This window comes from Hemiscyllium ocellatum, chromosome 35 (assembly GCF_020745735.1).
Source record: "Hemiscyllium ocellatum isolate sHemOce1 chromosome 35, sHemOce1.pat.X.cur, whole genome shotgun sequence".
NCBI lineage: Eukaryota > Metazoa > Chordata > Chondrichthyes > Orectolobiformes > Hemiscylliidae > Hemiscyllium > Hemiscyllium ocellatum.
Window position 1 is genome coordinate 43,253,802 of NC_083435.1, and position 27,441 is coordinate 43,281,242.

General features: G+C 41.5%; 1 long non-coding RNA gene across 1 annotated transcript in view; it reads left to right on the forward strand.

Moving 5' to 3' along the window:
• LOC132832441 (uncharacterized) overlaps positions 1–21,252 on the forward strand; it is a 33,565-nt gene extending 12,313 nt beyond the window's left edge. The window contains exons 3-4 of the long non-coding RNA XR_009646938.1: positions 9,837–10,022; positions 20,923–21,252. This is a non-coding gene — a long non-coding RNA (uncharacterized LOC132832441). The remainder of the gene's footprint in view (positions 1–9,836; positions 10,023–20,922) is intronic.
• The last annotated feature ends 6,189 nt before the right edge of the window (positions 21,253–27,441 follow it).

The following is a 27,441-nucleotide window of genomic DNA, read 5'->3' on the forward strand; positions in this document are numbered from 1 at the left end:
CTTATCCAGCTGAACTAATCACACTAACTGTAGTGGACAACGAAGAGGGTTACCTCAGATTACAACAGGATCTGGACCAGATGGGCCAATGAGCTGAGAAGTGGCAGTTGGAGTTTAATTCAAATAAATGCGAGGTGCTGCATTTTGGAAAAGCAAATCTTAGCAGGATTAATACACTTAATCGTAAGGTCGTAGGGAGTGTTGCTGAACAAAGAGACCTTGGAGTGCAGGTTCATAGCTCCTTGAAAGTGGAGTCGCAGGTAAATAGGATAGTGAAGAAGGCGTTTGGTCTGCTTTTCTTTATTGGTCAGAGTATTCAGTACAGGAGTTGGGGGGTCATGTTGTGGCTGTACAGAACAGTGGTTAGGCCACTGTTGGAATATTGCATGCAATTCTTGTTTCCTTCCTATCGGAAAGATGTTGTGAAACTTGAAAGGGTTCAGAAAAGGGTACAAGATGATTAGGGGTTTAGATAGGATTGACCATAAGAACCTTTTTCCACGTATGGAGTCAGCTATTATGAGGGGGCATAGCTTTAAATTAAGGGGTGGTAGGTATAGGACAGATACTAGGGGTAGATTCTTTACTCAGCGAGTCGTGAGTTCATGGAATGCCCTGCCAGTAGCAGTGATGGACTCTCCCTCTTTATGGGCATTTAAACAGGCATTGGATAGGCATATGGCGGATAGTGGGCTAGTGTAGATTAGGTGGGCTTGGATCGGCGCAACATCGAGGGCGAAAGAGCCTGTACTGTGCTGTATTTTTCTATGTTCTATGTTCTATAAAAGATTTACAAGCATGTTGCCAGGGTTGGAGGATTTGCGCTATAGGGAGAGGCTGAATAGGCTGGAGCTGTTTTCCCTGGAGCATTGGAGGTGACGGGTTAGCTTATAGAGGTTTGTAAAACTATGAGGGGCATGGATCGGGTAAATAGGCAAAGTCTTTTCCCTGGGGTTGGGGAGTCCAGAACTAGAGGGCATAGATTAAGGGTGAGAGGGGAAAGATATAAAAGAGACCTAAGGGGCAACTTTTTCGTGCAGAGGATGGTATGTGTATGGAATGAGCTGCCAGAGGAAATGGTGGAGGCTGGTACAATTGCAACATTTAAGAGGCAGTTGGATGGGTATATGAATAGGAAGGGTTTGGAGGGATATGGACTGGGTGCTGGGATATCTGGTCGGCATGGACAGGTTGGACCAAAGGGTCTGTTTCCGTGCTGTACATCTCTATGACTCTATAACTCCTTCACAAGCTCACCTAGCTGCTGCTCTATCAACCTGCCCCACTATCCAGCTACTGATTCTTGTCCCAGATGTCTGTGTGGATTCCTGCACTTCTCTTCACTGTTGTCTGTGTGAATTTCAGTGTTGAGCGTGTTAGTTTTGTGCTGCAATGTAAGATTCTTTATTTTTTGTTTTATGGGTGCAGAGTTCATTTTCCAAAATTAGACTCCATGTTTGCCACACCATTGCTCCCGTACACGCAGACTCCTAGCCTCAGTTCCAAGACCCCTTTCTCACCAAAGTCACAACGCTCATGGCTCCTAAACTTCCCTCTCTCCGGGTTGGTGATCTCATTTTCTGGGCCACTGCTCCCAGGCCCATTTGCTCCTAGCCTTATCATCCAGTAGTGTTCCCGCCCCCCCCACCCCACCCCACCCAATTCCCCTCGTTACACCAGTCATGGCTCCTCAACCTCTCTAACCCATCTCCAAGTTGCAGAGTCTTTAAGAAAAGAATGATTTGTGGGATGTTGGCATTGCTGGCTAGATAGAATTTATTGATTAGATTAGATTACATACAGTGTGGAAACAGGCCCTTCGGCCCAACAAGTCCACACCGACCCGCCGGAGCGCAACGCACCCATACCCCTACATTTACCCCTTACCTAACACTACGGGCAATTTAGCATGGCCAATTCACCTGACCCGCACATCTTTGGACTGTGGGAGGAAACCGGAGCACCCGGAGGAAACCCACGCAGACACGGGGAGAACGTGCAAACTCCACACAGTCAGTCGTCTGAGTCGGGAATTGAACCCGGGTCTCAGGCGCTGTGAGATAGCAGTGCTTGCCACCGTGCTGCCCTTATTGCCTCCATTCCTAGTTGGCCTTGAAAAATGGTGGAGCACTGTCTTCTTGAACTGCTGCAGTTGACTCATAATACCACAAAGGAGGTAATTCCAGAATTGTGACCCAGTGATAGTGAAGGTACAGTGATATTTTTCCAAGTCAGAGTGGTGAAGGCTTGATGGGGAACTTTGAGATGGTGGTGCTCCCATCAATCTATTAAGAAATACTCACCAAGGTGCATCGGACGCAAGACTGTTACGCATCCATGGATAGGTTTATAATATCGTGTGAGGGCTATTACAATGAAGGTCTGAATTATTCAAACTTGAGACCTGCACAAAAGAAAGCATATGGAGTGCGACTGACCGTGTTCTCCTGGTTTTGTAATAAATATTGCCCACATTCCATTCTCAAACTGATTTTGATATTGGATATCTTTACACTGCTCTGGTCACTTCACCTTTCAGTTTCCTATTGGTATTTGGTCAGCACGCTCTGATTGGATAATTGGGGATTCCAGGCACATGCCCATGTGATGTCAGTTTGAACATGTTCTCATGCGTGCAGCAGAACAATGAAGGGTCAAAAGCAATCAATGACGATCAAAGTATAATCAGTTCAGGAAATCTACTCGGAGAAAAGAATCATTGCAAAGGGAAAGAAAAAGTGTTTGTGAAAGAATCCGGGGAAAATAAATGGTGGGGAATGTTATCGTCCACATAATTTAGTTTTAAGATGTGTGCTTGGATGGGTGTTAAATTGGGGACAATTGTAGGAATCGTTCGTGATGATGTATTGGTGTCAAAGACTAACTTCAGGAGAGAAAATGGCTCTTTACCAGGTTTTCAAGACAGTAAAAGCAAATCAAAGATGAGTAATGTTTACTCTTTTATTAATCCTTTCAGAATTCAGACTTACCATTTAATGCCAAAGATGAGCATGTTAGTAGATTCTGAGAAATTGACTTGAAAACATAGTACAAATGTAATTACCAATGTTGATAATAGCAGAATCTGAATAATTCAAGCTAATAATTCTTCATGAACTATGTTCGAGTGTGTGTACCTTCCACAAGACTGAGATGTAAAATCCAATATTGTGATGCACTTTTTCTTGCCATGTTCTGAGGCTGCAGCTCGAAACCCTCACCTTGCTGTTAAAATTACTGAAAGAATCAAAAGGACAGATTGACCAGAAAATCTCATCAACAGATTGATGGTTTTTAATGAGCCAATAACATCTGGGTGTTAGTTATCTGGTAGGACAAGAGACGTTGGACACTGACCATGTCTCTTTTTAAAGTTGTGCCAACAACTTTCAGATCACAGTGACCATGACACCGGGTTTCCCACAAAATAATCTAAAAATGTTCCTGTAATTAGCACTAAAATATTTTAAATTGAGACATTAATATCTCCAATCAAAGAGTACATGTCAACATTTATTAGGTCTGTCCCAAGATTTTGTGACAACCCAATATCTCCAGTAATATTTAGGACATTGCAGCAAAAAAACTCACATTTGGTGGGAAACTTTTGAGAGATTTCCTCTGGAAATGCCTTCCTAGGAGGGAGGAGGGAGAGTCATGCCATCTCAAACATGAGTAAATTTGAGCCCCGAGACCAGAGAACTGTGCCTTCACTGAGCTTGTTTAAAAACTCCACAGAAACTCTGCTCAATTCATCCAAATCTTTCAAAACCCTGCTCTGTACTTCATTACTCATGTCGCATGTGGACCCTAAGTTTGCGCGGTTTGGGGCAGCTGAATGGAATCAGGGAGCGTCAGCCTTCACTACTTGATGTTGGGAAGTGGGATCACAGCCCTTTTCCCCCTCAAGCCCATTCTCTGATCATCAGCCACCATCAATGTTATCACATTTGATATTTATTTTCTGCTGGCAGAATAGACACTATGGTGTGAAAGTCTTTTTCTTGTATGTTCCTCCCTCCTATCCATGTGCTGATCCCACCACTACATATAATCACTGCCTTGGACTTCAAAAAATCAAGCAGTGTGACTAAATGATTACTGCCTGGTGTTCTGACATCCATAATTATGAAGTGCTTCAAGAAGTTAGTGCTGGAACTCATCAAGTGCAGCATCCCAAATTGGCTTGACAATTCACCTACTGTCACAACAGGTGCACAGCAGACACCATCTCTATGGCTCTACATTCATCCCTGGAACATCTGAATACCAAGGATAGCTATTTCAGACTTCTACATATTGACTATAACTCTGCCTTCAATGCCATAATTCCAACAAAACCATCCTCCAAAGTCTGACACTTTGGACTTTGCACCTCCCTGTACAACTGGTTCCTCAACTTTCTGACCCATAGACCACAATCAGTGAGCACAGACAAACACCACCTCCACGAAAATCCTCAGCAGTTGTTCCCCAGCAATACTGCATACTCAGCCTCTTGTTATGCTCCTTATACGCTGATGACTATGTGGCTAAATTCCAGTCTAACTCCATTTCCAAGTTTGCTGATTATATCACCATAATGTGTCGGATCTCAAACAGTAATGAAACAGAGTACAGACAAGAGTTAGAGAGCTTCATGGCATGGTATAAAGTCAAAAAACTCTCACTTAATGTTAGCAAAATGAAAGAAACAGAGTGAAGGATGTGCCTGTCTGTATCAATGGTGCAGAGGTATAGGTGTTTCCGAGCGTCAATTCCTAGGAGTAAGGATTGCTACCCATATTGACTGTACAATTAAAAAGCACAACAATGCCTTTATTTCTTTCGAAAGGGATTAGGAAATTCAGCATGTCCACAATTAATAGTTTAACGTTTTGTGGATGCACCTACAAAGCATCCTGTCTGCATGCATCATAGCTTGATACAGATAGAGGCAAAAACAAACTGATGATGCTAGAATCGAAGGTAGACCAGCAGGACGCTGGAAGAACAGAACAAGCCAGGCCATAAGGAGATGGAGAAGTTAGCATGTCCGGTATAACCTTTCTTCAGTCCTTAAGAAGGGTTATACCGGAAATGTTGACTTCTTCACACCCTGATCCTGCCTGGCTTGCTGTGTTCTTCATAGTTTAATATGGCAACTGCTGTGCCCAAGGCTTCAAGAAATTACAGAATTGTGAACACAGCCCAGTCTATCATGCAAAACAACTTTCCATACATTGATTCCATCTATTCTCCCTCCTGTCTTAGGAAAGCAACTAATATTATCTGGTAATATTCCCTTTCACCCTTTCCACCGAGCAGAAAACAAAAAAGTCTGAAAAAGTACCAACAGATTCAAGAACAGCTACTTCACTGCAGTTATCAGACTTTTGAGCGGACCTAGCTGATTAAAGTTGATCACTCTTTGCATCTTTGTACCTGTAACATTATATTCTGCCTTCTCTTCTATTACCCTGCCATAATGGAATAATCTGCCCGAGTAGCATGGAAAATAATACTTTCCATTGTATCTCAGTAAATAATCAAACAAATCAAATCAAGTTGGCGGTCAAACACATCTCAGGATACACATCACACACTGATGCTGTCAGTTTGAAAATCTGTGAAGTTAAAGAATGCTATTGTGATGCTCGATATCTCTGTCAAACACTTACTTGGAGAATTGAGACAGCAGCTGCAATAAGTGAGGATTTATTCAGATGGGACAATGACAAGTTTAAATCTCCACCTGATCTGCTGCTCAAAGTCACCTCCATTTCCCCGGCCACTTTCCGAAGTTTCGGGAAACTCATGTTGCTCCAGAAATATTTGGATTGACTGTGAGAGACGTCAATCAGAGAGCCCACCCACTCTGCTCATTGTCTCCTCTTCCTCTTCCAAAGCTGATTCAATTCCTGTAGTATTATGGGCCGGACCAAACCCCTTCAAAATAGGTTGACAATGTAGCCCAGACCCAATTTTTTCTTATTTTCATGGAAAATGTAAGGAGTTGCATTCTCATTACAATTTGATTTGTCAATCTACAAAATAGACCTCTGAAAGTTATAGTGATGTCCACCATGCAACCAGACCCTTCAATCCAACTCGTCCATACCGACCAGATATCTGAACCTAACCTTGTCCCATTTGCCCAGTATTTGGCCCATATCTCTCTGATCCCTTCCTGTTTATATATTCATCCATACCTTTGAAATGTTGTAGTTGTACCAGCCTCCACCTCTTCCTCTGGTACCTCACTCCATACATGCACCACCCTTCCCATGAAAAAGTTATATCTTAGGTCCCTTTTAAATTTTTTCTTCTCACGCGCAACATATACCCTCTAATTCAGGACTCCCCAACTCCAGGGAAAAGATCTAGTCTATTTACTCTCTCCATGCCCCTCATGATTTTATAAGCCTCGAGAACGTTACCCCTCAGCCTCCAACACTCCAGGGAAAACAGCCCCTGCTTATTCTGCCTCTCCCTATAGCTGAAACCCTCCAACCCTGGCCACATTCTTGTAAATTTTCTCTGAACCCTTTCTCGTTTCACAACATCGTTCCAATAGGAAGGAGACCAGAATTGCACAAGATATTCTAAAAGTGGCTAACCAATATCCTGTACAGCTGCAACAGGATCTCCTAATTCCTATAATCAATGCTCTGAACAATAAAGGAAACGTTTTTGGTTTCATAGCAACCCCACTTTCAAGGCACTTTGAACCTGCACTCCAAGGTCTCTGTTCAGCAACATTCCTCAGGACCTTGCCATTAAGTGTATAAGTCCTGCTCCGATTGACCTCTTAAGGTAATAGTATGACAATAGGAACTGAAAACCAAAGGAGGGGATGGTGAGTGAAGGAGCAGTTTTTGCACAAATTGTATCCCCAAATATCCACAGCAATCTTCAGGCAGTCTGACTATCCTCTGGGCAGTCAGGGTGGAAATGTCCCTTATGCTGTGTGAGAAGATCCAGCTGAGAGAGCTGATTACTCGGTGCTTTGTGCTGAACTGTTTGACTGGAGCTGTGTGTGGGATATTGAGTGTGTTCATTGGAAGCATTTCTGTCTGATTTCCAGGCTGAATTTTACAGGTGACTCATCCCTGAATGTGAGAAGGTTAGATGTAATTATCCCGGATCTGCAGAAGCTCTGATGAATCATATTGATTTCTTGTTGCATTCTGTTTGTGTGTTCGGAATTGGTTGTTATATCAGCGGACTCTGAATGATCAGTTCTCTCTGTGTATTGAGTTTGAATTTTGCCTGCCTTTACAAATTCCTCCGAGATCTCCCACCACCTTTGGTGTTCCAATGCATTTTGCAGCCAGTTAAGTTCTGTCAAGTGTCGTCACTATTTTGGGGAATACAGTGGCCAGTGTGTGCACAGCAAGCTCTCTGAAATAGCAATATGATAATGACTAGAGAATTATGTCTTTGATTGAATGACTAATGTTCACAGGGATACTAGTGATAACCCCCTGTTGTTTTTCAAACTACAGCTAGGGGATTTTTTTTTCCCACAATAATACAGGTAGGGCTTTAGCTTAACATCCTTCCTGAGAGATTTTTCTGCTGTTACCCCTCCCCCCACCCTTAGTTTTGTAATGCTCACGTCTGGCGTAGTACCTAATTAAGAAATGTGACTGTGACCTCTGAACAAATGTTATTGATGACCATGGCCCTCTGTGGTATTCCTCATACTCCTCCTTCCCATTTCCCTCAAGTTTTGATCTGTAGATTTGTGACTTTAATCTTTGCACCATTCCTGGCCATGAGTTCGCCTGACCTGGTCTTCAGCTCTGGAAATCCTTTCCTATACTTCTCTGTCATCCTGCAAGACACTCCTTAAAATCTACCTCTGGAGCTTAGTGTTTGGTCATATTTACTATTTTTGTCATAGTTTATTGAAAAGCAGCAGTTTAGATCTTGTACCTGAGCTATGATATAGGCACAAGACAAAGCAAGTTTAAGATATAGAAAACAAGTATACTAGTTGCAACAGATGAGACTCCTTTTCCCATTGCAGAACTGTTCTGTAGACTGGAGCAGTAGAAGTGGAACACTCCCAGTGGTCTTCAGCCATTTTATGGTGACCTCTGGTAGTCTTTTGTAATCTCAGAGTAACAGTTTTTGTTCTTACCTCAGGTTGACGTGGGGTAATTCCTAGTCTTTCCACAATGAGATGGTGTGGCACGGTCCCTGGACCTGCTTTCCCATTCCAACCTCCTGTCCCAGTTGTTTTGGGGTCCGATCTTCAGTGCTATGTCAATCACCTCTCTTGGCCCAATGGTTATAGGACGGCTGCTCATAACCGGATAGCCATCATCTCCTTGAAGGTTGGATTTCATTCCTTCTCCGAACAAAATTGTCTTATTCTCAATACACTTTATTGATAATGAAATAGGATGGTGAATGAGTCATGACATTGATGATTCTTATGACCTGTCTTTTGTTTTCATAAACGTTTGTTTTTGTGAAATACTAGTCACAAATGTGACACAGTTAAATGAGGTTTAGGTGGCACAGGAAATACCAAATATGGGAATCTGATTTAATACAAGTTTCAGGTGGCCCCTAATTTCAACAGCAACAAATGGTAAAGCAATTAAAATTGGAGATGCTCAAGAGGCCGTAAGTTGAAGAGTGTGGTGATCATGCAGGTTTGTAAGGCTTGAGGAAATCAAGGGAGGAGTGAAAACTTAATTAGAATTTTAAAACTGAGGTGCTGCCAAACTCCTTGGAATGCATTTCTGATGCAGACCTGGATTTTGGAGAGGCAGTCATGAGGGAGAACTGCCTCATGAAGGAGCAGTGCCAGGGGAGAGCTGCTACTTGGAGAGGCAATACAGAATGAGAACTCCTTGGAGGGATAGTACTGAGGGGGAGCTGATTTTTTGTAGGGGCAGTGCTAACAGAGATTTGTTGATGCTGGACCTCGTAGTTCATCATTGTTTATTCAGCCACCTCAAAGGGCAATTCCAGGTCAACTACGTGATGTGGCCCTGGAGTTAAATATGGAGGAGACGAGGCATGTCTAGTAGGTTCTCTTTCCTAAGCAACTGTATTTAGGTTATAAGGATAAGCTGAAGTTTTCATGTTTTTATTTGATTATATTCCACAAATTCCAAAATTGATTAAATTCACCTTTCCAACATGGAACAGTTCAGGTGAAGAGCAAAGAACTCTTTCAGTGAAAGTGGATAAACATGTGAAGGAGAAAGATCTGCTGATAGGGTGAGATGAGAAGTGAGAGGAGGCTCATTTGAAACATAAATGCCAACTGGGCAAATGGCTTGTTTCTATCAGTAATTTTTTTGTATGGAACTTTTTGTGATTAGATTTGAACTTTCAACCTCTGGATTGTTCATCCAGTTCCACAGCAAATCAGCTGCCATACCTGGAGACATAAGGTTTGAAATGTATTTAAATGACTGTTTTGTAAATTTTAACTGAAGGCCTCAGCCTTTCCCACAAAACCTGAGTTTTGATTTGATAGATTTGCCTAGTGCTGTGGCTGATTGTCAAATTTGGGCTGTGCAGTGTGAGTGAATGCAGTGTATCTAATTTCACTGGATCAATCAGAAGCCTTCAATCAGCAGCACTGAAGCAATATTTTCTTCGATTTTAACTCCTTCTGGGTCATGTGTCCTCTTCACTTATATTAACACAAGGAGAGAAATTTCATAATTGTCTGCTCCTGGTCACTATCCAAAGACCCTGCTGGAAAGAGAGATGTGCAACAGTGAAGTAACAAACAATCTGTGGAACAGTCCATTTCTGAGGATTTAGCCCCATCAGTAAAGGAGAGGAAGTTGTTGTAAATAATGTTTCGCTTTCTTGTTTTACAGAACGATTGCTCCATAATAGAGAATACAGAGAGGAAAGATGCTGCAGATGGATCCTGAGCAACGCCCAACTGTACAACTGTGGGAAGACATCCAGTCCCATCGCATCTCAACACAGAGCAGGTTGGGCAATGAAACCATCGTCTGGAATCAGTCTGGTGAAGAACAATGAGGGGAGATCAAATTCGGGTATTGAAATGATAAGAAATGTCGAGAAAATAGATGTGGAGTGGATGCTTCCTCTTGTAGGGCATTCTAGGATGAGAGGCCACAGTCTTAGGATAAGGTGGAGCAAATTAAAAACAGAATTGAAAAGAAAAAAAATCTCCCAATAGATTGTGAACCTGTGAAATTTGTTACTTCAAAGTGCAGTGGCTGCTGGGAAAGTGAATAAATGTTAGGATTTGATTACTTACAGTGTGGAGTTGTTAGACAGATCTTTAATTCATAATGGTTTGAAAGGATATGTAGTGAAGGCCGGAAATGGGGTGAGGAGCACAGTCAAATGGTGGAACTGACTCAATGGACTGAATGGCCTAATTCCACTTCCAAAGAACTTATGGTCAGGACAGCTATGATGTCTGATCAAATCTGAAACTGGTCAGTCGGATGAGCTTTTCACGAGAAACAACTTTTCCAGTGATTTTCTGTGGGTGATCGGTCAGGATATGGTTGAGAAGGAATCTGAGTGGCTCCAAGTGTGGTGATAGCTTCAACCATTCATTGAGAGTTATTAACCACTGATTCAGTCCTACAAATGACAGTCTTTTCAAGTATGAAATGTGAGGAGGTCTTCTCAGCCTCACATGATGTCCTGACACAAGGTGCACCTACTGTTCAAGCATTACTGTAAGGACAGCTTCATCAAAGAGAAATGATTCAAGTGTGAGGTGTGTGAGTGAGGTATTATATCCCTGTCATGAATCATCGATGTATTCATACTGGGGTATGCCATTCAAATGTGAGACATGTTAGAAATACATTGCACAGTTATCAGGCCTGATGAGTGACTGGCCCATTCACTCAAGAATTAAGCAATTCACATGCGAGGTGCATGACAAATCAATCTTGCAATCATCAAACATACTTTTGCACTCACACCATGGAGATACCTTTCATGTGTGAGGTGTGTGAAAAATCGTTCTTACAGAACAGAAATCTCCACGCAAGCGCGCGCACACACACACATACACACATTCAGACAAGGGAGAAACTATTCAAGTGCAAGTTCTGCATCAAATCATTTACCAGCTTATCAAACCTCTTGCTCATTAGAAGATTCAGAACTGTAACAAGTTTATTATTCGCTTGAATTTACCTCTTCAACCTCCAACCTTGGTGCAGCTTTTTAGCCTCCATTTTGCTTTCCTTCACCACTTTAACAAAATTCACTGGTCTATCCAGTTTTCCTACATCCCAGTGCTTTTTCTAAACCACCAACATCTTGACTTCATTTATTGTAGTGAAGGCACCTGAGCTTTTTCACTTCTCTTTCCCCTTCATGGGTCTCCTTTTTACCCTGTGAGAAACTATCTTTATTAATCTTCAATGAGATCTACTTTTCCCTTACCACCTGAGGATTTTTCTTTTCCCCAATTTCTCCTTTGTTTGATCCTTTCAAACTCAATGTACGTTTGACCAGTATCCCTCCTTAGATTCCTGAAATGTTGTCTGCCAGCTGCTGGTACAAACTCATAAGATGGCTTTCCTCACCACTTCATGCTCCTCTGATACTTCTTCTGATGCTGCTGTAAGTACCTTACTAGCTCTACCCTTCAACCTTGTTTCGATTAACAAAGCCAACATGGTCTTTGGCCACTGCATTTCTTTAGCTATTTTCTCAAATGAAATGAAAAAGCTTCTACATCAATCTCATCAAATTTCTGCATGGCTTGGACATACTTAAACAGATCCCCACCAGGCCTTTGGCTACGATGGTTTTGCTCATCATCACTGTAATCCTCAGTGGACCTACCTTCGACCTTCACCTCCATTCTTTTAAGTTGACTTTCCTGTCTAGTCGCCAACTTCTGAAGTTCAATCTCCCCTTTTTCTGATGGCCTTCCTCTGCGTTTATTTTCTTCTGTCTAGGCTATCTTTCCTTTTCTTTTTTGTTCTGGCTTCACTATTCTTCCCTTTTTTTTCTATTCTCTGTCTTTAATTGTAATTCAAACTGTTTCAGTTCCTTTTCATGTTCATGCAGCTTCAATTGTAATTGAATTCTCGCCATTAGCAATGATTCCAATGGCATTTCCAGTAAATTTAAATGTCAAGCTATTTCTGTAATTATCACTCCTTTTCTCACAGACAAAGGCAACCCCAACTCCAGCTTGTCTGCCACTTCCAACAGCTTTGCCTTGCTCACTTGCAGTAAAACCCCAGAAATTACTTCTTCCGCCCTCAGAAAACTCTTAGTGACTGAAAGAGTCATTACTATGCAAAGCACACTCTGTTTAATCCAACCAAATTCAACACCTGGAACAAAATGCATTAACTCCGACCTTTGTGTCCAACAATCTTAATCCCAAATTGGAATTATAGAATTCTCTCAGCAAGAACCCCCAATTTCTTACGCACTCGGCCAGACCCCCCCCTCAAAATATTTTGAGAAAGCAGCCTAGACTCTAACTTTTTCTTATTTTACAGGTGGATGTGAAATAGATGTTTCATATGTGATGGAACTGGTCAAACCACTCGGTGTCAGTTAAAACACAATTCATTTAAACACTGAAGTTAAAACACAAACAAAAGAAAGAAGAATTTAGAATAGCTTAACTATTGGAATATGTAACCTAATAATAGATCCAATAGCTATTACTAATTAACTGTTCCAATATAGTAACGTACCATAAACATACCCCTTGGCAAAACAAGTAAATGCAAGCACAGATTCTCACAAGCATGTATCGTTCCAGGAGGCCACAACAGCCAGAGAGATTTCAGAGAAAGCTAGATAGGGGTCATTTACTGAAGCTCCTTCTGGGACTCAAACACCTTGTGACTGCTACAGCTAAACAAAAATGTGGAGCACCTAATCTGGCAGAAGTGGCCACATTCTCCCGCCTTCTGACACCGCCCCCCCCCCCCCCAACATACGCATACATTGTTAAACTGTTTTTATTTAAATATAGACATGTTAAGCCAAACACTTCTGTGATTCTGCCTTTACAACTTCCCTTCAAAAAAACTCAGGATAAAATTACCTTTTAAATTGAGAATATCATCACGTCAGCACTTTTTTAAATGCTAAAACAGCCAAAGAACTTGGGTGTTGGAAGTCAGAAACATAAACAGAGATTGCTAGGAAATCGCAGCAGGTCTGCCTGCTTCTGTGGAGTGAAAGCAGAGTTAAAGTTTTGAGGTCTTCCTCAGAATGAAGTTTAGGTCAGTAAAGGTTGGTGTACGTGATAAAGATGGGTTTGGCAATGGGGGAAAGCAAACAACAGGTGGAAATGGAGACAGGAAGAGAATAAAAATGCTGGCAAACAAAGGAATGGGCACACTTTAGCCTGGGAGGATGAAAAGCTGCAGATGAGAATTGTAAGTGGCTAACAATGTATTGTTTGTGGTAGCAGCCCATGTGATGACAAGGTCTGGTGCACAGAGGCTTGGGTAAGGACACGAGAGAATGTGTTAAGGCCCTAAAATTGTTAAACTTGATATTCAGTCCAGAAGGCTGCAGGGTCCACAAGTGGAAAATTAGGTGCTGTTTGTTTAGCTTGCACTGAGCTTTGCTGGACCACTGTAGCAAGCCCGAGACAGAGATGTTGGCCAAGGAACACGATGGTGTGTTGAAGTTGCAGGCAGCTGAAGCTCAGGGTAATTTCTGTACATAGAATGTAGGTGCCCTGCAAAGTGGTCAGCGCTTGGGAGAGGAGACCACACTGTGAGCAGCCTGACTCTTGTTGACTGTCACTTTGACACATTACCGTTAACCCTAACTCCTAAGAAAAAGCTAAATAACAACTCTAGCACTGAGAGATAATTGCACATGGTGTTTTTACTGAAGTGATTTTACTGAAATTCACTGATCTTATCTGCAGAACTAGTCATATTTTTGAAAACTTCAATCTAATTTGTTAGACATGTTCTCTCCTTGCAAAGTCATGTTGAGTATCATTGATTGATCTTAATCACTCGAAGTGGAGATTAACACTATCCCTGAGCTTTGTTCCATTAGGTTTATCTACCACAGTTCTTTGACAAACCAGCCTGTGATTCCCTGGTCTGTCCCTCGTGTCTTTCATGAGCATTGGTAACCAAATAGTCATACCCAGACAGTGTAGAGCTGTTAATTATTTGCATTTTAATTTTGATGACATAAGTTGAAGGTAAAAGGTTATAATTATTTGTAAACAACTCGTGATTGCTTCAGAATTATTGCAGAATTAATGCATAATATTCTACACATTGGGGGGGGGTAGGGGGGGCATGGTTGCTCAGTGGTTAGCACTGCTGCCTCACAGCACCAGGATCCCACGTTCAATTCCAGCCTCGGGTGACTGTCTGTGTGGAGTTTGCACATTCTGCCTATTTTTGCGTGGGTTTCCTCTGTGTGCTCCGGTTTCTTCCCACTGTCCAAAGATGTGCACATCAGGTGAAATGGCCATGCTAAGTTGTCCATAGTGCTAGGTCCATTAGTGAGAGGGAAATGGGTCGGGGGTGGGTTATTCTTCGGAGGGTCGGTGTGGACTGGTTGGGCCAAAGGGCCTGTTTCCACCACTGTAGGGAATCTAATCTAATTTAATCTTTATCACTACCTGATATCAACCTATTTTCGTTTGATTTCATTAGGAGGCTTCCATTCCCACGTTCTCCTGTTCACTAATGAGAAATTGTATAAATTAGCAAAGTCTCAGAAGAATCAGAATATGAATGCAGCGATGCTTCTTTCAAAAATTTATTATTGATTACACTTAACTTTCTCAATACCCATAGAGTAACTCTAAATGTACTATTCCATACAGTCAACTGCATGGCAATTATGTTTCCGTTGTTGGTTTGCTGGCCGAACTAGCAGGTTGTCATGAAAATGTTTCACGACCACATACAGTCAACTGCATGGCAATTATGTTTCCGTTGTTGGTTTGCTGGCATGGCAATTATGTTTCCGTTGTTGGTTTGCTGGCCGAACTAGCAGGTTGTCATGAAAATGTTTCACGACCACACTAGGTAACATCATCTGTGCGACTTCTTGAAGTGTTGTTGTTCTACTCCGTTGGTCCTGCATGTTGTGGGTATGTGGTATTTCGTCCTTGTGTGTAGTTGGCGGAGTGTGACTGTGGGTTGGTGTGCTACCACGATTCCTACTGGTTGTAGGAGTCTGGTTATCATTTCTGATATGTTCTTGATATAGGGTCGGGTGACCAGAGAATCAGGGCATACAGTGTCCTCTTGGCGTCGGTCTGATAGGCATCAGCAGATGAAGACTTTGCAGGATCAACATATTATACAATATCTCATGTAATCTCTGCCATAAACACTACATCAGACATATTAGAAGAAAACTAGATACACAAACACTAATTACAGCAAAATGGCACAACCAATTCTCCATCATCTCATGTAGACAAGGAGGGCCATCAATTTGACTAGGGCAATATAACTGTCTGAGGACAAGTTAACCAGAGGTGCGCATGGAAATTCCTAAAGGCCTGGTTTTCAACACGGAAAACCATAAACAAATATATAGAAATCGACCTCATATAAAAACGACTGCAGATGAAAACCGTAAATGACACAACCCACCTTAAAAGGCAGGATCTCACAAATTTAAAGTGGAGTAGAACAGCAATGCTTCACAGACATCGCACTGATGATGTTAACTAGCATGGTGATGAAGTGTTTGCATGACAAACCGCTAGCTGATCCATCAAAACAATAACTGCATCCACAACCCAGCCTCAAGTCGTCACAACTGTGATTATTTCATGAGGAAATTACGGCCTCTCAAATGCATCACCCACTACCTGGCAATCATGGCAGTGGCAGATCACTTGGCAGCAGTGGTATTGCACTGGATTGCTAACAGGTGTGTGTCAATTTAATTTCAGTTCCCAACCACTGCCTGCACTATCAACCTTGATGCATTTCTATAGCTTTAGACTGTTTTGTTTGGTCTGCCATTGTATTTACCTTCAATATTTTTATAATTCTCCCTGATCAAGGGTTGCAATCAAAATAATCCACAGAGAAAACAGCAATAGCAATTATCAACATCATGTTTGTAATGAGCTGTCAGAGGATAGTTTCCTATTGTTACGAAAGTAACCTGCCATAATAATTAACAACGTACCATGGCACTATGCTGCAACAGCTGATTTCATTTCTCCTTTGTGGAAGTCATTTGAGTTGTTTGACAACATCCTGACACCTTTCGTGTTACGATTCCTAATTTTATTGTTCAAGGTAGTAACTATACATTTAGGGCAAATCAAGGCAGGACTTATATATTGAATGCTAAGGTCCTCAAGAGTATTTCAGAGTTCTTTCAGAGTGGAGTTGCAGGTGGATGGAATAGTGAAAAAGGCGTTTGGTATGCTTGATCTTGCTGTCAGTGCATTGAATAAATGAGTTAGGAGGTCTTGCTGTGACTGTACGGCATATTGGTTCTTCCACTTTTGGAATACTGCAAGAAATTCTGATTTCCTGGCCATAGGAGAACGGTGTTGTTAAACCTGAAAGAGCTCAGAAAAGATTTACAATATTATTGCCAGGTTTGGAGGGTTTAGGTTATAGGGAGATGCTGAATAGGCTGGGGTTATTTTCCTTGGAGTGTTGGAGACTGAGGGTTGACGTTAGAGAAGTGTATAAAATCATGAGAGCATATATAGGGTGTTTGGTCAAGGTGTTTTCCCAAAACTCTGGCTGTCGAAAACTAGTAGGCACAGATTTAAGGTGAGAGGGGAAAGATTTAAAAGGGACATTAGGAATAACATTTTCAAACAAAGGGTGATGCGTGTATGGAATGAGCTGCCAGAGGAAGTGGTAGAAGACGATACAATTACAACATTTAAAATGCATCTGGATGTGTATTTTAATTGGAAAGGTTTAGAAAGATATGGGCTAGATGATGGCAAATGGGACGAGATTAATTTAGGATATCTGATCGGCATGGACAAGTTGGATTGAAGGATTCACTTCCATCCTGTACATCTCTATGACTTTACGAATCAATCATGATAGCCACAAACAGAGTTTGCAATGTACATTGAAACACAGTGAAAACAAGAATAATCCCATGATCAGGAATATGATATAATCTGTTATCCTGATTTTCAATATTTCTGTCAATGTCAGAGTATTGTGAATGATATGGTGTGAAATCAATTCACTGTCAGTGCTTTCTTTTACATTGAGAAGCATTGTATTGACTTGATACATTATCCAAGAAGGTCAGTTTATGCATAAAAATTTCTATCAATGGACCAACACAGTGGAGATTCAAGGAGGTTCTTTTTAGATTAGATTACTTACAGTGTGGAAACAGGCCCTTCGGCCCAACAAGTCCACACCGACCCGCCGAAGCGCAACCCACCCAGACCCCTACATTTACCCCTTACCCCTAACACTACGGGCAATTTAGCATGGCCAATTCACCTGACCCGCACATCTTTGGACTGTGGGAGGAAACCGGAGCACCCGGAGGAAACCCACGCAGACACGGGGAGAACGTGCAAACTCCACACAGTCAGTCGCCTGAGTCGGGAATTGAACCCGGGTCTCTGGCGCTTTGAGGCAGCAGTGCTAGCCACTGTGCCACCGTGCCACCCATGAGGTATGTGCACAGTAAATGGGAGGTTATGTCAACAATATGCCAGGAACCAAGTTGAAAGATTTTGCTTTAAGATTGTTGAATACTTTGTGAGAAAATGAGGCAGAAATCCAAGAGTCATGATGTTCACTGACATCTGTGCAAGCATGTATACGGTGAAAAGATTCAGGACAATGCAGATAAATGAATGGTTTAACATAAAGATTGAAATGACTTTGAATTCATATTTGTCTTCGTAGTGTTAAGGCAAATGCACCATTTCAAGGTGGAATAATAATGCCCCATCAATAAAGCTTTGCCCGCAGCATGGTTTGCAACTGTATCAGTCTCAGAGATGGAACAGACTACAATGTATCTCTGTTAAACTCCAAGTAAACAGGCGTGCATGATTTGTTTGGATTAACATGAAATGCAGGATTACGCGGAAAATTGATCTGACAGTTGATGTTGCTAAACACTGTTTTCTGAAAACAACCCATATTAAAACCATTTGGTTCTCTATCTATCCCCTTCCAAAGAGCCGTTTGGTACAAAACCATTGTCTGTCACATATTTGTTTTTATTCTGAATGAAAATATTTCACGACACACATAACATTTAAAATTCATCAGTATTTCCAGGTTGGAGGTCTGGATATCAAACTAGTTCACAGGAGGTCGCAGCAGTGATACAATCACGGTATTCTTTGTATATTCACAGCTATTCAACCAATATCCATAATTACGAACTGTGCAAACATCCTCTGTATTCAGACCCAATGAAACAATTGACAACCCAAGATCAGCCTTGATCATGTTGATTGGTCGAACAGGCATGTACATAGAACATAGAACATAGAAAAGTACAGCACAGAACAGGCCCTTAGGCCCACAATATTGTGCCAAGATTTAATCCTAATGTAAAATATAGTAACTTAACCTACGCACCCCTCAACTCACTGCTATCCATGTGCATGTCCAGTAGTCGCTTAAATGTCCCCAATAACTTTGCTTCCACCACCTCAACCGGCAATGCATTCCATGCATTCACAACTCTCTGCATGAACCTACCTCTGAGGTCTTCTTAATACCTTCCTCCTAATATCTTCAAACTACGACTTCTCACACCAGTCAATCCTGCCCTGGGGAAAAGTGTCTATTGACACTATCTATTCCTCTCATTATTTTGTACACCTTGATCAGGTCTCCTCTCTTCCTCCTTCTCTCCAGAGAGAAAAATCCGAGCTTATTCAACCTTTCATCATACGACAAGCCCTCCAGTCCAGGCAGCATCCTAGTAAACCTTCTTTGCACCCTCTCCAAAGCCTCTGTATCTTTCCTATAGTAGGGTGACCAGAACTGGACACAATATTCCAAGTGTGGTCTCACCAGGGACTTGTAGAGCTGCAGCAAAACCTCGCGGCTCTTAAACGAGATACCTCTGTTAATGAAAGCCAAAACACCATCTGCTTTCTTAACAACCCTGTCCACTTGGGTGGCAACTTTGAGGGATCTATGTACTTGCACACCCAGATCCCTCAGTTCCTCCGCTCTGCCAAGAATCCTGTCTTTAATTCCATACTCAGCATTCAAGTTTGACCTTCCAAAATGCATCACTTCACATTTATCCAGGTTCACCTCCATCTGCCATTTCTCAGCCCAGCTCTGCATCCTGTCTATGTCATGCTGCAGCCTGCAGTAGCCCTCTATACTATCGACAATACCTCCAACCTTTGTGTCATCTGCAAATTTACTAACCCACCCTTCAACCTCCTCATCCAAATCATTTATAAAAACTACAAAGAATAGAGGCCAAGAACAGAGCCCTGTGGGACCTCACTTAACACTGTCCTCCAGGCAGAATACTTTCCATCCACAGCCACTCTCTGCCTTCTGTCAGTCAGCCAATTCTGAATCCAGATAGCCAAATCTCCTTGTATCCCATACTTCCTGACTTTATGAATCAGCCTACAAATGCCTTGCTGAAATCCATATACACCACATCTACTGCTGTACCGTTGTCGACCTGTCTTGACACCTCCTCAAAGAACTCAGTAAGATTTGTGAGGCATGACCTGCCCCTCACAAAGCCATGCTGACTGCCTTTAATCACACTATGCTTTGCCACATAGTCATAAATCCTATCCATCTGAATTCTTTCCACAACTTTGCTGACCACAGATGTAAGATTGATTGGTCTATAATTGCCAGGGATTTCCCTATTACCCTTCTTGAAAAGAGGAACAACATTCGCCTCCTTCCAATCCTCTGGTACGACTCCCGTGGCGAGTGAGGAGGCAAATATCCTCACCAGTTGCTTTAGCAACCTCCTTTCTCGCTTCCTGGAGCAGCCTAGGATAAATCTGGTCTGGCTCTGGAGACTTATCAAGCTTAATGTTTTCCAAAATTTCTAGCACATCCACTTCATCAATCTTGATCTGGTCAAGACTGTATCCCAGCTCCTCCAAGTTCTCATTTGCAACAAGTTCCCTTTCCTTGGTGAAAAACAAAGCAAAAAACTCATTTAAGGCTTCCCCTATCTGCTCAGATTCCACGCACAAATTCCCTTCACTGTCCCTGATCAGCCCTACTTTCTCCCTGAGCATTCTCTTATTCCTCACATATGAGTAAAGCACCTTTGGGTTCTCCCTAATCCTATCTGCCAAGCCTTTCTCATGCCCTCTCCTGGCACTCCTCAGACCATTTCTGAGCTCATTTCTAGCAAGCCTATAATCCTCTAAAGCTGTGCTAGATCCTTGTGTCCTCCACCTGACGTAAGCTGCCTCTTCCTTTTGATGAGAAGTTCCTCTGTTCTCGTCATCCAAGGTTCCTTAATCTTACCCTTTCTTACCAGTCTCAGAGGAACAGATTTGTGCATCACTCGCAACAACTGCTCCTTAAATAGTCTCTACATGTCTGCTGTGCCCTTTCTGTGGAACAATTGCTCCCAGTCTGTACTTCCCAACTCCTGTCTGATAGTGTCATAATTTCCTCTTCCCCAGTGAAATATCTTCCCTTGGTAACTGCTCCTTTCACTCTCCAAGGCTATGCTAAATGTGAGGCAATTGTGATCACTGTCACCAAGTGCTCTCCCACTGCGAGGTCTGGCACCTGTCCTGGCTCGTTGCCGTGTACCAAATCCAAAATGGCCTCTCCCTTCGTCGGTCTGTCTACATGTAGTAATGGATGCATCATAACACAAAAATATAAACTTGGAAAGCCAGACTGGTTTAGTATGTTCTGTTTATTTTGAAGAGGCATCTCTAAAACCTGATGCTGAGGTATCTGCCCCATGAAAAACAGACTGAGTAAGCTTTGTTCTTTCTTTCTAAATTAGGCAGAAAAAGCCGGATTGAGTGGAGTCAGGCTCACAGAGACCCTGGGTTTTACATTTGCGATTCAACTGTGGAAATTGGATTTTTGGAGTTGAAACTGCTAGATACAGCTCCCTTTGTGTTGCTGAAAAAGCTTGATTTCTCTCTCTGCAGCGAGATTCTTTCGGTTGGTGTTTCTTCGCTTGGACTGGATGAGATGGAAAGTGAGGGAAATCTATTTTGCTGAATTTCCCTTGAGTACTGCTATATTGAAACAGTTGATGAATAGCAGTTAAATAATATGTTGTCAAATATTTTGACAGAGTTTAAGTGATGCCTTCTTTTGTTTGTATTTTGACTATGATGAAAGAATAAAGTGTGTTTTGCTTAAAACCAAGTAGTTTGTCCAATCAAATCACATCTGGAATGCTGTACCTTACATATACCTGTACATAAGAAAAAAATAGGATTTAGCTGTCTCATTGATATGTTTTTACAGGGTTTGCCCTGGTCCATAATGAAATGGGAACTTGCCTGGATCAAAGTCTCCAATTCCAGTTTGAGTTTAGGTGTATTGAACTCAAGGGCAACAAGGAATGAATGTTTTGGGTATTGTATTTGGTTGATTTAAGTGGGGAGAACTTTGTCTAAAGCTGGCTTTTTCTGAGGCCAGAAGTGTCTTGGTTGTGGAAGAAGTTATTTACAGTGGTTGACAGAGGTGAGTACGGCAAAGCTTTTGGAACTGGTGGACAAGCTGGGGTTGAGTCTGAAGCAGAAATTTCTGGGCAAGCTCAGCAGATCGGGAAGCATCTGTGGGGAGAAATCGGAGTTGACGTTTTGGGTCCATTGACCCTACCTCAGAACAGATGGGAGCGAAGGAACCTGTTTTTAATGCAGAAGATAGGGTGGGCAAAGTGTGTACAGACCAAACAATAGGTGGAGATAGAGCCCAGAGAAGAACCGTTGGAAAAGGAGAAGATGACGATCAGTCAGGGAGAATGAATGGCCACTGATGGGGACAATCGTCAGCTAACAATGGGGTTTGTGTAATAGTAGACCATGTGACAAGGCCTGGTGTATGAGGATTGAGGTAAGGACATGGGAGAAGGTGCCTCAAACTCTGAAATTATTGAACTCAGTGTTGAGCCTAGTAAGCTATAGTGTTCCCAAGTGGAAAATGAGGTGCAGTACTTCCATTTTTACTGAGTTGCGCTGGAGCACTGCAGCAAGCCTGAGACAGCAAGGTTGGCCAGGGGACATGTTAGTGTGTTGAAGTGGCAGGAATAGGAAGCTCCAGGACTTTTTTCCTGACAGAACAAAAGTGTTCATTTCCCCAACGTCAAGGAGACCACATTGTGACCATGAGTGCAGTTGGCTAGATTGAGTGAAATGCAGGTAAAACACTGCTTCACCTGGAAGGTGTGTTTGGGCATTTGGACACAGAAGAAGGAGGAAGTAATGGGTAGGCATTAAAACCTCTGCAGTTGCAGGGGAACATGCCATAGGGCTGTAGTAGGAAGTTGGGAGTGAAGGATGCAGGGTCGCCCAGAGGGAATTTTCAAGCGGAAGGCGGATGGGGAGGGGAGGAAAGGAAGAGAATCACACATATTCATTCACGCATAAGGTGGAAAATGCAAACAAGAGAGAAAAGGGTTTTACTTTTTCTTTCGGAATATAAGTGGGTTAAAAAAAAAGTCAATGCTTGTTGAAAATGTTGATATCCGGCAATGATAGGAAGTTGTTTTGCCACTTTTCTGCCTTTCCCAGTCTCCCTTGATCTCCCTTGTTTATTATTTATTCAACTGCATCTTGAATATGCACCATGACTGAACTTTGGCTCCCTTGTTATTGAATTCCAAGTTTAAACAAACTTGAATTCTTTTAACCCAGACCTCAATGAACCACTCATACACCTAAGTCTGCGACAAGTTCCAGTTCTTCACTTCGATAAACTGGAATCCGATATTCTGACAGTGCGTCACATTCAGAAGACAGAGACTTACCTTGGTGCTCTGATCCAGGCAGTCACAACTTGCCACACAAATATTTCAAATTTGGCTATTGGTCGGGGGTGTGTGACAACCAGTAAGGAAGGTGGAGCGATCCTCAATGCAACACTGGAGGAATCTCTGCTCTTAACTTTGCCAAGTGGTGTGAGGTATTTGCTTACATATGGATAAGGAAAAAGTCTTCGGGGTAGATAATCAAACTAACCACTGCAACATTGACCAGGAAGCCATTTAAATGGGGAAGTGCGAAGAAAAATATGATGGGGGTGGTAGGGCATTCTATAAAAGCGGGAGAGGGCTGTGGATTCAAGAGAAATTTGTGAACAGGATTGAGAGTCTCATATTGTTTGTTGCTTGCATGCCTGTTGTCAAGTTGTAGGTCATCTAGAATCAGCTTGAAAAGACATTGGAGCCGAAGAGGGAGGGTCCAGTTTTTGTGCTCCATGTTGGCACCAATAACAAAGGTAACGAAGGAAAGAGGCTCGTATTGGGTAATAGTAGGAATTAGGAATAAAATTAGAAAACCAGACCTCAAACGTCGTGATCTCTGGACTTCACCACATGGAAATTGGTGAGAGATAGGAAGATAAAGAAAGAAAACACGTGACAAAAGGAGTGATCTGGGAAAAAGGACATTAATTTCCTGGTGCAGTGACATCAGTATTGGGACATAGAGGAATTGTACCATCTGGATGGTCTCCATGTGAACAGTTTTGAGACTAGGATCCAAGTAGAAAGGACAAGTAAGTTGGTCACAAGGACTTTAAACTGTTTTAATGGTGCGAGGGAGGCTCAGGAGATTTTATTAAAATTTCCAGGGCAAGTAATAGAGCACAGAGTATTGAAATGGTCAAGACCCGAACTTCAGAGACACCAGATAAGGGAACGACATGAGAAGGGAATGGTCAATGCAGTCTTGAGGATGCTGTGCTTAAAAGCAGTCTCTGTATGAAACAAGATAAATGAACCTCTTGCACAGATTAAAATTGATGGGAATAATGTTGTGAACAACACAGGGAAGTGTCCAAAATGGAATCAGTGCTGGGAACTAAATATCCAAGGATTATGTACTTTTGAGAGAACAGATGGAGAGAGGGCTATATCCCCTTGTTCAAAAGAAATGAAATTAAATCAATAACAAAACATGACACAGAGCTTGAAGTCATCAGATGTGTGGGTAGAGTTGCAGAACTGCAAAGTAGAAAAAAAATGATGGGAGTTATCTTCAAGCCCCCTAGCAATAATCAGAAAGTGGGACAGAAAGTAATTCAAGACAAAGAGAAGACAGGCAGAAAGGAACTACTGTGATATACATGAGGCCTTTAATATGCAATTGGACTGGTAAAATCAGGTTGGTAGCATCTCTCATGGGAAGATGGTCCTGGAAGATCTACGAGATGTTTTTGTTCGGAGCAGCTTGTAATAGACTCCATTATGGAACAGAGAATTCTCTATTTGGCGATGTGTAATGGGATAGAATTGATTTGGAAGTTTAAAGTGAAGGGACACTAGGGACCAGAGACCATAAAACAAAGAATTCATTCTGTAGATTGAGAGAGAGAGACAAGCTGGAATCAGATTTAACAGTATTGCAATCGAGTAAAGACAACTACTAAGGCATGAGGGAGCAGCAGCTCAGCATTGATTGGAAATTTAGCCTGGGACAAATGGTGGTGGAGAAACAATGGCAGAAATACTGGGAGTCATTCTGGAGAAATAGGAGACATGCATTCCAAAGAAGAAGAAACATACTTAGATGCAGCTGTTACTGATAAGGGACATCAAGGCTGCAGCAAATCTAAAGAAAAAGCATACGATGTGGTGAAGATGAGAGGCAAGCCAGAGGATTGGTAAGATGTTACAAACTAGTACAGAATTATGAACAAAAAAGAAGGTACAAGAAAAATAAATACAAGGGTAAGCAAACTAGCAGTATAAAATCAGATGGGCATCATTGGTTGTTGATTGGTTTGACAAAGTTTTAAGCACTTTAATTAACTTTAATTGTGTCACTCAACGCTTTGATAGTGATGTACATTCTCATGAGAGTCCAGATTGCAAGGGATTGAGGGACCAGAGCAAGACAACATATCCTAGTGACCCAGAGATGGTGAGTAGGAAGAAGTCTTTGATTTTTCTCTTTATATCTGGCAGTTTAATCCTTCTCTGATTGGTGTATTTAATTAATTTGTTATAAACTTTCAGAAACTGATCAGCAGCATGATAGTGATGCTGTATAAATCTTAAGATAAGTGGGATTTATATTGGAGAATTAAAGTTGCCGCACAAATGCTTGTATGGAGTGACACAATCCAAGTTGAGAGCCATTCAAAAGTCTGGTCATATATTTGGTGACCTCAATTATTCAATTAATTATTCCTAAAAAAAACAACTGAGTGCAACCCCGTTGCAGTTCCAAGTATTTCCAGGGCATCATTATAGAAATCACCTTCAACTTTAGGGCGGCACAGTGGTTAGTACTGCTGCCTTACAGTGCCAGAGACCTGGGTTCAATTCCCGACTCAGGCGACACACTCTGTGTAATGTCTGCACATTCTCCCCGTGTCTGCGTGGGTTTGCTCCGGTTTCCTCCCACAGTCCAAAGATGTGCAGGTCAGGTGAATTGGCTATGCTAAATTGCCCGTAAAGGGGTAAATGTAGGAGAATGGGTGTGTTTTGCTTCGGTGGGTCGATGTGGACTTGTTGGGCCGAAGGGCCTGTTTCCACACTGTAACTAATCTAATCTTTAATTAACGGAATTACTCCAAGGATGAAGTGGAAATGCGACAATTTTTTAAAAAGCACAATAATTTAGGTTAATACTTGTTGCATTTATTTACTCGAACGATGACCAATTTACTGTATCATAAGATCTACTGTAAAGAACTAGCTTGCTTTTCTTTGCAGAAATCCTTTGGGCATTTTGCAGCTATCCATTTGCAATTTCCATAGCAACGTCCTCATCAATAGGTAGGTAAGGTGCTGAACTGACAGTTGAAACAATATGTTACATACAGCACACTGAACACAGACTGGTAATTGAGCACAGTCAGTCTCTTTTGGTATTTATTTTTTGTGCTTGGTCCATTCTATCTCATTTAGCCCAGCCTTCCAGTGTTCTTCTCTTTTTCTCATGACCTCGGTGAGATTCATATTTAACATTATAATCGCTCAACTATTTTTGTTCTACAGCATTCCATAGCTAAAGCAGTCTCACAATGATTCACTTCCATCTTGTTTTCCATATGATTATTTATTGAACGTATTTTCTTTATGCTCACTACATGGGGTAGAAGTGAATTTTCCAACTCTACTGTCTCCAAAGTACTTATAATTGTAAATGGTAGTATCTCAGCTAACCGAGTTATTCTCTTCAGCAAGTCGATGCAGCTTTATAGTTTTGATACCAGAATAGTGCTCAATGCTCTAAATACAGGCTAGCTAGTGTCCAGCTCAAGTTTAGTACAGCTCCACTTCTTTTAACTTCCATGGATCCAATTTTCCCTTTTTCAGTTGCAATGTTGGATTCTGATTTCATTTTTTCATTGTACTGCTCAGTTATTTTTATGCTTGTCTGCTTCATTTAGTTTTAATTTTTGAAACTGAAGTGTCGAGCACATTTGGTGTTGGTTCAAGACAGTCTTGAAACAAAACATTATTTTGAAAATATACGTCATCAATGAGACAGGAAATATTTAACAATAAATCATTTGGCTTTTACTGAAACAAATGTGGAAGTATTGGACAATAAAGAGGTTTATGTTTCATGTTAGTCTGCTGCATTCCGGGTATTTGATTACTTTTTAATTAATTTCTGCTGTGACAAAGAGTTTCTTCTTTGATTCATTTTTTTCACATTTGTCTTTGAACTCTGACTTGTTATTTCCTGTACATCAAAATATCTAATGCTTCTCACAATCACAATGAACGTTATGGAAGTTCCATTTAACTGGATCACAAATAGATGAAGGGTTTTATCACAGTTTACAAATATGGCAAACCGTCAAGGAAAATAGCAACATTAACTAAACAACTTGTAATGTTGTTCACAAAATAAAATCCTAAAGATTAATCACTCATTAAGAAACAACACCAAAATAACATTTTTATGAAATCAGTTTACTTTAATCATAGGTAAAGGAGTAACAGAAATTTCAGACCAATGCACATAGTCTTCCTTCAGTGAATGGGTGGGTGGCGGGTCGGTGTGGACTTGTTGGGCTGAAGGGCCTGTTTCCACACTGTAAGTAATCTAATCTAAAAAGCTGACCGTTTCTCACTTCAGCCTGAGAGGTTATACAGCAATCCTTCTGACTTGCAAATGCAGTTTATGACTCCTGCGAATTGCATTCTGTTTGTGGATTTTCAAATAAAGTTTCATTTTTTAATAAATCTTTCCTGTGTCTACTCTGAACATTTTCCATTACTAAGTATCTTCTCTTAATTAAAAAAAACTATTTGAATTCCACTGATAAGGGTGAAATTCAATCATGTTACAATTTTACAAAGCCATTAAGAAAAACATGTTTAAAT